Raw genomic sequence first — 10,502 nt, forward strand, 5'->3', positions numbered from 1 at the left:
TCACATTCTTTTTTTAAAAAAAAAAAAGAAAGAAAAAGAAAAAAGCTTGTACTGCTTTGGAGAAATGAGAGGTGTGTTTTCTTGTTTTGTTTTGTTTTTCCTAAAAATATTTATCTGGGGTTTTCAAAAAGATAGGCCTGGAATATAAAGATTTTTTTTTTAAGGTATCTCTTGAATAATGCTTTAAACTGGTTAGCTTGAGGTAAGGAATGACTAAAAAATAATAAACTGATTTTTTAATATATTTATCTTATATATTAAAGACAAATATATTAAAATTTTATCTTTTTATAGATAAAATTTTATCTTTTTGTTTAAAGCATTACAGATGTCCCCCCTTTTTCCCCCATTGACCCCCCTCCTCCCCACTCCCTTCCCCTCCCCAGACCTTTACCCCGCTATTGTCTGTGTCCATGACTTATGAATATAAGCATATAAGTTCTTTGGTTGATCTCTTCCCTCCCCCACCCTCTTCCCTCTGAGGATTCTCAGGCTGTTGATGCTTCTATGACTCTGGATCTATTTGTTTGTCAGTTTATTTTGTTCATTAGATTCCACATATAAGTGAGATCATGTGATACTTGTCTTTCTCTGACTGGCTTATTTCACTTAGCATAATACTTTCTAGGTTCCTCCATGCTGCCTCAAAGGGTAAGAGATCCTTCTTTTTTTTACAGCTGCATAGTATTCCATGGTGTAAATGTACCACTGTTTTATTTATTTTTTATCCACTCATCTACTGATGGGCACTTGTGCTATTTCCACATCTTAGCTATTGTAAATAGTGCTGCTATGAACACAGGGGTGCATATGTTCTTTCTGATTGGTGTTTCAGGTTTCTTAGGGTATATTCCTAGTTCCATTTTTACTTTTTTGAGGAAACGCCACACTGTTTTTCATAGTGGCTGTACCAGTCTGCATTCCCACCAGCAGTGTATTAGAGTTCCTTTTTCTCCACATCCTCACCAGTACTTGTTGTTTGTTGATTTATTGATGGTAGCCATTCTGGCAGGTATGAGGTGGTACCTTATTATCATTTTAATTTGCATCTCTGATGATTCATGACACTGAGCAATTTTCCATATGTCTCTTGGCCATTTGTATGTCCGCTTTGGAGAAGTGTCTATTTAGGTCTTCTGCCCATTTTTTGATTGGGTTGATTGTTTTCCTTTTGTTGATTTGTATGAGTACTTTATATATTTTGGATATTAACCCCTTATCAGATGTATCATTGGCAAATACGTTCTCCCATACAGTGGGTTCCCTTTTCATTTTGGCATGGATTTCTTTGGCTGTGCGTAAGCTTTTTTATTTTGATGTAGTTTCATTTGTTTATTTTCCATGTTTGTCTTGCTCTAGGCATTGTATCAGTAAAAATTTTGCTACGTGAGATATCTGATATTTTGCTGCCTATGTTTTCTTAAAGGATTTTTATGGTTTCACGACTTACATTTAAATCTTTTATCCATTTTGAGTTGATTCTTGTGTATGGTGTAAGTTGGTGGTCTAGTTTCATTTTTCTACATGTAGCTGTCCAATTTTCCCAACATCATTTATTGAAAAGACTGTCTTGACTCTATTGTATGCTCTTGCCTCTTTTATCAAAGATTAATTGAGTGTAATGGTTTGGGTCAGTTTCTGGGTTGTCTGTTCTGTACCATTGATCTATATGCCTGTTCTTGTGCCAGTACCAGGCTGTTTTGATTACAGTGGCTATGTAGTATAGCTTGATATCTAGTATTGTGATCCCTCCAACTTTGTTCTTCCTCAAGATTGCTGTGGCTTAACAACTGATTTTTAACTGAAGGGCTTATCATCTCCTTGGACCCTAGAAAAAGGAGACCAGAGTGCAAGACTTTTCTGGTATTTTTTTGTCTGCCACTCTCCATTCACTTCTGGCCTCTTTGTTCTTTACCAAGCACATGGAGCTCATTCCTACAGTCAGGCCTTTCCACTCACCTTGCCTGCAGCCTGGTATGCATTTCCCTTCCTGGATATGTGCATGCTCACTTCCTCGCTTCATTCATTTAGGCCGTTTCAGTATCACTCCCTCATAGAGACTTACCCTACCCATCTTGTCTACAACTGCTCCCAATTTCCCTCTGTCCCCTAATATGGAATTCATTTTCTTCATATTTCCCACTATCTGATGTATATTATACATGTATTTTGCTCATTTGTTTATTGTTTGTTCTTCACTAGAATGGAAGCTCCATGAGGGCAGGGTCTTTGTTTTGATCACTGCTGTATCCTCAGTGTCCAACGCAGTGCCTGTGCCTGGCACATAGTAGCTATTTCAGCAAATTTTGTTAAATGAATGAATGTCTGTAGGGAAGAAAGGACAGCATTTTTGACCATTCCTCATAGTTGTAAAGATGAAAATATCCCTAATGTGAAGAAGATCAATCCTTTAGTTACCACAACCTTATGAAAAGTTCACTTGAATATATGCATCCATTCTTTTAATAGCCAGTTGGACCTACTGGGCATGGAGTACTGTGCTAGGTGCTGTATGCAGAACTGAAGGGAATAAGGAAGGATTCCTTCCCTCAAGGAAAGATAATCTGGAGGTGGAGAAGGGTCTCTCCACCTGGTCCCTGGGGGTGCCATTCACTTTGAATCATGTTTTCTTAAAGCTACAAAGTGTACAACCTGTCCAACTGTTCAGAACAATGCTGGGAGACAACATTTCTTTTCCCTGCAGCTAACTGGCACTTCCTAACAATCCAGAGGCCACAGGGCTTGCATGGATTCCTTCTTTCAACAAATATTTATTGAGCATTTATTACATATACGGAAAGTGCCAGAAGCTGGGATACAAGTGTGATCCCAACAATGTCCCTGACTGTCGGTTGCTTACAGTGGGGAGGCCAACAGGCAAATACAGCACAGATGTTAAGTATACAAGTGGACTTCCGTGAGAGGACATAGAAGGGCCTTCCAATCCTGTCTTGGGATTTGGAGGAAATTTGAGCAAGTTTTCTAAGCAGTGTCTGTTTGTATCTCTCTAATTATAGGGGGCTATGTAGTAGATTGATTGGCTTTGCTTCTCAGCTGTGGGCTGAGTAGAAGTTTTGCAGGCATCAAAAGGAAAGGGTGTGAGGGCAGGGAGAGCAGCAAGGGCTAAGCCTGGAGGCAGAAGACTGCAAGGGGTGGAGTTCAGTCTGGCAGCAGCAGAGCTTCATGGGACCGCATGGCCCACTCATACAGGCTTCTCTGAGGAGTAAACCCTTAGGATCATCAGACTGGAATTTATAAGAGCCCCTGGAGCAAAGGTGGACACTGAACTGTACGGAAGGCCTAGGAAGCTTGCACAGTGACCTGAGGGGAAAGAGGCATCACAGGCAAGGTAATTTGCTGGTTTCTGGCTGGACCCCTGTCACGTGGCTGCATCATTTACGGAGATAAGACAAACAGGGGGAAGTGCTGGATGGGGTCAGGGTGGGTGAGCAGGTCAGGAGCACCATGCTGCTGACTCTGGAAGGCGGTTCAGATCTTCTTCCTGTGTGTCATATTTTAGTGGTTGTTGTCTTCCCTTCTTTCTCTCATCCCAACACACACATACCCTATAGCGCTGTGCTGAGCCCAACTGGAGTCTGAGGCAAAAGGCAAAGGATCCTGGCTTTATTTTGATCATCACGGATTTTTTATATTCATTCTAATATAAGACATATTACATTCAAATATTATTTCTTGATTACTGAGATGGTTGGTTAATGTTATGTGTCATCTTGACTGGGCCACAGGGTGCCCAGATATTTGGGCAAACATTATTCTGGGTGTGTCTGTAAGGATCTGGGGACTCTCAGCCTCCATAATAATGTGAGCCCATTTCCTATCTATCCATATATTTTACTTGGTTTGTTTCTCTGGAGACAGCTGACTAATATAATGAGTTTTGTGCCCCAGGCAAGTGCTTCACCACTTGCCTCACCCTAGTCCCAGCTCTGTATCTTCCTCCCCACCCCTCTCCCCCTACATCTGTAAGCTTCTTGAGGACTTGGACTGGGCCTAATTGTTTTATATGACCCATAGCACTTACCCTAGTATCTGGCACATTTTTTAAGTTCATAGTAACTCTTCCTTGAATTAATATAAATTACCAATTGTAGAACAAAACACTCATTTGTTCTGCGAATCAGCCGGGCATTGTTCCAGGATCAAGACGATGGAGTTTAATATGCGTTAATCTTTTGAGAAGCTCAAAGACTGGCAGAGGGGGCTTGGGGACAGCAGCACGAGAGGATTGTGGCAATAGAGGGTTAGGTAGGGACTGGAGAAGTCCAAGAAATGGGGGTTAATCATTCCCTCATGGCCGCAGAGGAAGCTTGGCTTACCTGAGGAAGTGTGGCTTTGTAGAGTTTAGAAAGAGAGGTAGGGTTTCCTTGGTTAATGGCAAAGAAGAACATTCCAGGTGAAGGAAACAGTTTGAATGAGGTGGGAAGGGACGGCAATGCTTGCTTTTCCAGGGACATGGAGCATGTTTAGGAGGTTACAGTGGGCCACATGGCCACAACCCTGGGGAAGTGGTGGTCTTTGGCTCTGTCCAGGGCAGGAGGAGGAAATTTTCATTGAGAGCATGAGGGGTCAGGAAGCAGCTGCCCTGGCTGGCTGGTGGGAGGAGAGCAGCTGTGATTGGGGGTGGGAGGTGAGGAAACAAGTATGAGGAGAGAACAGCAGACAGTGGGAGTTGGAGTAGTTAGGGGTGTGGCCTAGGGATGAATATGAGGAAGTCTGTACAACATTTTATGCTTTAGGGTGAATAGGAACAAAGCAAATAAGAAAGCTATTTCTCGGCCCAGCTGGTGTGGTTCAGTGGTTGACCTATGAACCTGGAGATCAGGGTTTGATTCCCAGTCAGGGCACATGCCTGGGTTGTGTGTGCTCGATCCCCAGTGGGGGGGCATGCAGGAGGCAGCGATCAATGATTCTCTCTCATTATTGATGTTTCTATCTCTCTCTTCCTCTTCCTCCCTCTCTGAAATCAATAAAAATATATTTAAAAAACCAGAAAGCTTTTTCTCTAATGTGATATGCTATACATATATAAATCCCTCTAATGATTTCTAGAGTTATGCTAACAATATCCTAGTGACAATAGAATTCAAAACATAGGAAAAATGCTCATTCAGGTTTTAACCATCCCAACACAGGAGTACTTTCTTTTCCATATCTTTCCAGGCCTTGCAGCAAAGCCTCTGAAGTGTTTCTACATCCATAATCAGAGTGTTGATACGATTTTATGGTCTGCCAATCTTGGGTTCAAGGCCTTGGTGTCACCTCTGAGTTCAGTCAATGTTATGCGATGAGCACCTGTACTTCTCTTCTGCCACACCTTCAGCAAATGCCTGCTGACTTTTACAACGGGACCCCGGTGAGGCAGCCTACAGGGAGATGGGGAAGCAAGCATAGGTGTGTGTGCAAGCACCTCACCAGCTCTGAAGCACAATGGCAAAAAACGTGCCTGTGGCGGAAATAAAGGAAAAGAGAGCTAATTAAATGGAAGTGGTTGCCATCTTCTTTCACTTAGGAGGAAGGGTTCTTGCTTATTTGGTCAGTCCTGTCTTTCTTATTTTCTGGAGTTGGAAAAAATGAACAGACAAAATAAAACAGAGAAACAAAAACAACAAAAAATTCAATCTACATAATGAATAAAACTATATCATAAATCTACATAGTAAAAAACTGAGGTAAAGAAAGGGCTATGGACACCAGGAAATGGAATGTTTACTTCACAGACAACATCATAGTGACATGAAGATGACATAGTGCTGGCAAATGTTTAAGACAGGCTCTCTGATAAAAAACAAAACTAAAATAAATTCTGTGTGGGTGTGTATGTATGTGTGTGTGTGCTCACATACATATATAATTTTATTATAGACTAGAGGCCTGGTGCACGAAATTCTGCACTGGGGGGCTTGGGGGAAGGAATCTTCAGCCCGACCTGTGCCCTCTCGTAGTCTGGGAGCCCTCGGGAGATGTCCGCTCAGCCGGCAGTCGGATATCCTTAGAGTTGCCGTGGAAGCGGGAGAGGGTCCCACTACTGCTGCTGTGCTAACCAGCTGTGAGCCCAGCTTCTGGCTGAGTGGAGTTCCCCCTGTGGGAGTGCACTGACCACCAGGGGGCAGCTCCTGCATTGAGCGTCTGCCCCCGGGTGGTCAGTGCGCATCATAGCGACCAGTCGTTCGTAGTTCGGTCAATTTGCATATTAGCCTTTTATCATATAGTGTTTTATTGTGTAGCACACAATTTATAAGTGATAATAAAATATTTAATACTCTGTGTTATAAATTCTATATAAACAATTGATTCTCACAGAATGCTTTCATTAACTTTTGCAGAACTCTTGCATCCATGGCAATTGACAAATGAACATAGTTCCGACATAAACACTGGTTAATATTTTCATTTATGTTAACAAGCTAAACATAAGAAAGTGAAACAAGAAAAAATATGTTTAACTTTATACATTCACCAATGATGTGAGTGACTTCTTTGCTAAATCAGACATTAGACTTTGAATAATGAAAGAGTATTTTCTAAATTCTTTATACTATTCACAGTGTAATGGCTATAGGCACAACATAGTTTAAAGTTTAATTTGTATCATTAGCATTTTTTCCTTGACTTCCTTAAATCAAGAACACCAACTAAACAAAGAACCAAGCCCTGGTTTATAGTGTTTGCTGATTTTCATGGTATGAACACTCCCACCACGGTCAATTTCAAGCTACCAACGTGACATTGCTAGATATGGGATTGGGAAGAGATTCCAAGAAGCACCATTATGTAGTATTTACAAGGTAAACAGGTACAAAGAAGTAAGTAAGAAACCCCAAGAGTATAGATAGGAGTGAAATAATTAGAAAGTGATGGATTTTGAGTGTTTATTTGACAGTTTCATTGAGGTAGAATTGGCATACAATAAATTGAACATACTTGAATTGTATGATTTGATAAATTTCACCATACCCATACACCTGTGAAACCGTCACCACCATCAAGATGCTGAGCATATCATTCATTTCCAACACTCCCCAAGATGTCCCCAGGCCCCTTTGTAATCTCTCTCTTCCACCGTATCTTACCCTTTCCCTCAGACAACTACTGACCTGCTTCTTATAATTATACATGAGTTTTCTATAAATGGAATCACTTAGTGTATACTCTTCTTTTGTCTGGCTTCAGCATAATTATTCTGAGATCCATTCATGTTGATTCATGTCTATTCCTTTTTCCCTCTGAGTATTGTATATTTATCACTTTTGTTTATAATTTGCTTTTTTGTAAGTTCATGTTACTTAATTTTTAATAATGGATGTTGTTTAACAAACAGCTGGGAAAATTTCTGTAAATTTAACAAACGGCTCTTTCAAGGTGGTGCAAGCTGGCTCTGGCATATCTCTGGTGATCTGTGCATGTGTGAGTGTGAGTGTGTGTGTGTGAGTGTGAACGTGAGTGTGTGTGTGTGTGCGTGCGCGCGCGCCTGTGTCTAGCTTTAGAGAGAAGGCTGAGAGATTTTGGGGCAGCTGCAGCAGTTGAGAATAATTGAAAATGAGTGAAAGGCAAGAGAGAATTTCTAACAGTTCTGTGTTCTCTCTTCAGTGTTCTTTGAGAGAAACTGCAGTAAAATGCTAATTACAAGTTTTGGATGCTGCCTCATTGTTTTAATTAATGCGTGACTGGACTGTGATACAGCTGGGGTTATTATTGAGGGTTTCATGAGAATATTCCAAAAGCCAGAGTCAACTTGCATATGGTTCAAGGGGGCAAATGGTAGAGGGATTTGGATCTGATGATTGGGCACAAGAATGCTGGAATTTGGCCGCTCATCAACCAGGAAGTCATGTTCACTCATTAACCTCTCCTAGAATGCATGGACAAACAGGTGTGTGGGAGAAGGCTCGGGCTACATTTGTGTCACTTGGAGATTGCCATTAGGGAGATATAATCTGGGATGCAATGTTCACTGTGTACTGGCCTTGATTTAATCAGAGCAACCCTGAAGTGAGTAATAGTATTATACCTACTTGTATTTTACAGGGAAGTTAAGTTCTTTGCCAGAGATCATACCAGGAAGTGGTAGAGCCAATATCTGAACTCAGGTCTGTCTGATTCCTCTGTCTTACCCCCTACATTGTACAGCCTTCTGTCTTGCCAAGCTGTAGGACACTCAGAGTACATGGCTTTAAAATAAGAATTACGGGCCTGGTTGGCTAAGGGCCTTTTCCCAACTCAATGACAGTATCCCTAGCTGCCTGGAGAGTGTGTCTGGGGATGACACTAAAGCCCAATCATCTTTAAATTTTTTTTTTTTGGAAACTTATATTCTTTCCAGGAGGCACTAGAGATACCATTGATAGATTTTAGTGTGGAGGAATGGGCTCAAGCCTGCATTAGAGAAAAATAGGTTGGAGGGTGGTTTTATGTTAGGAGGTAGAGGTACCTGTACCATCTCCTTTTGACAAATCATTGTAACTATTATCCTGCAGATCAGGTTCAGAGAAGTTAAGTAACTTGCCCAAGGTCACACTGCTCCCAAGAAACTGTTAGGATTTAAGGCTTTACTTAATGCAGTGGAGGAAGGATACGCATCCTCTGAAATCCTAGGAAGAGCAAAGGATGACTGAAAGTGGAAGGAGTGGGAGTGGATACGGGGAGGAAGGCTGTAGTAACAAAACATTTACAACTATAGTGGCTTAAGTAAATAAAAGTTTATCTCCCAAGAAACAGTCTAGAATGAGCTATCTTAGGCTGGTAGGGGGTTCTGCTCTAAAGAGACATTCAGAGACTCTGGTGCCTTTCATCTTCTTACTCTGTAATCTCCTTGAATGTCCACTTGGCTGATCCTGGCTCACGTCCACACTGGTGGTCTAGCCTGGGGCAAGGAAAAAAGTGTGCAGGTCAGTCTTTTAGGAGAACACCCAGAAGTTGCTCCATGTTTGTCCACACCCCATTGGTCTACAGTAAGTCACATGGCCATGTTTAGTTACAAGGGAAGCTGGGGAATGCAGTTTCTTCTTGGGTGATAATATGCCTAGCTAAATAATACTCAGGGACTCTATTATGGAAAAGAAGGGGAAAATGGATTCAGTGTGATCTTTCTAAGTCTTTTGTTAGAATTGCTCCTAGGGAAGTCATGTGGCAAAACAAAGTCTGCCCACGTAATAGACACTTACAACAAAACAACTAATGAAAACAATATTCTGCAACAGTTTTTAAAATGTGTCCTGTGGCAAATGCTATTTCTAATAGACTTACAGAATACATTCAGTGTCCTTGTATCTGTATCCTCTGTGGCTCTCCCAGTATTTTAGCATCTTTTGAAGATGGTGGCAGTATCTCTCATAGCCAGGGCCTTTTGCAGATCAGTCAACAATTGGTCATAATATTCTGCCAGTGCTCATGAGAGGTGGGAACTAATAGAGTTTCATGTTAAAAGGAAATGAGTGATGCTGGCTGATGGGGACAGTCAAGGCTGGAAAGAATGTGCCCTGGGCCACTATTCCTCAGCGTTAGCCATTGATTTCCATGAGGGAATTTGACTAGGGTTTCTAGGAATTGGATGTTCTCAATAAAATACAGAAATCCAGGTTTTAAGCATGTAATCTAATTTTTAAATGTTGGTTCAAATATTTTAATGCCGTTCTGTGGGTTCAAAAGAACATCCCTGTGAGCTGGGTCTCTGGTCTTTGACTTGATCTCTCAGAACCTTATTTCTTCATTTGCAAAGCAAGAGTGATACTCACCGAAAAGGGCTGTAGGAAGAATGGAAGCAAATAGTGTATGTTCAGGGCAGATAATCATTATCAGACTGATTTTTTTTCCCCCATGATGAATCGGCCTTAGAATTAGGAAATTCTCAGATCCCATTCTAGAAGGTAGGAAGTTCAGGATAGATATTCCAAAGAACACTAAGAAGATAGAATCTACAAGATTTGCTGGAATTGGCTGTTCTGATGCAGGTCTTCAAAGCTGTCCTAATTTAAATTTTCCAACATTTCCTTTTGGAGGTGTGCTCAAGAGTTTGGGTCTAGCTGGTTTGAGCAACAAGCTTAGATCAGAGAGAAAGATAATTAAATTTGTCCTTACTCATCTTCTTGTGACTTTGGCTCGGTTACTTACCATCCCTAAACATTAATATTCTTATTTGAAGAATAAGGATAATAATAACTTATCTCATAAAATAGTTGTCAGGACTCAACCCTTAGTGTAAATTGCCTCTCATATATAGTAAGTATTCCATAAACATTACTTGTAATTAACTATTATGTCTTACCCAGGTAGAAGATATATATACAGAATAGGTTTTTTATTGGTTTTTGGTCAAACTTGTCTTTTCAGGCAAACCACCTTATTTAGTCACAGTATGTTTTTTTTCTCTGGGAGAATTGTTATAATGTAATAGATGAAATCTTAGAAATACTGCTTAAATTATCCTGTGTGCAAGTCCCTTCAGTAAAAGGATAGTGTTGGGTGTGAAGTGTTCTAAAACAACA

The sequence above is a fragment of the Myotis lucifugus genome, unplaced genomic scaffold (genome assembly GCF_000147115.1).
Source record: "Myotis lucifugus unplaced genomic scaffold, Myoluc2.0 scaffold_39, whole genome shotgun sequence".
NCBI lineage: Eukaryota > Metazoa > Chordata > Mammalia > Chiroptera > Vespertilionidae > Myotis > Myotis lucifugus.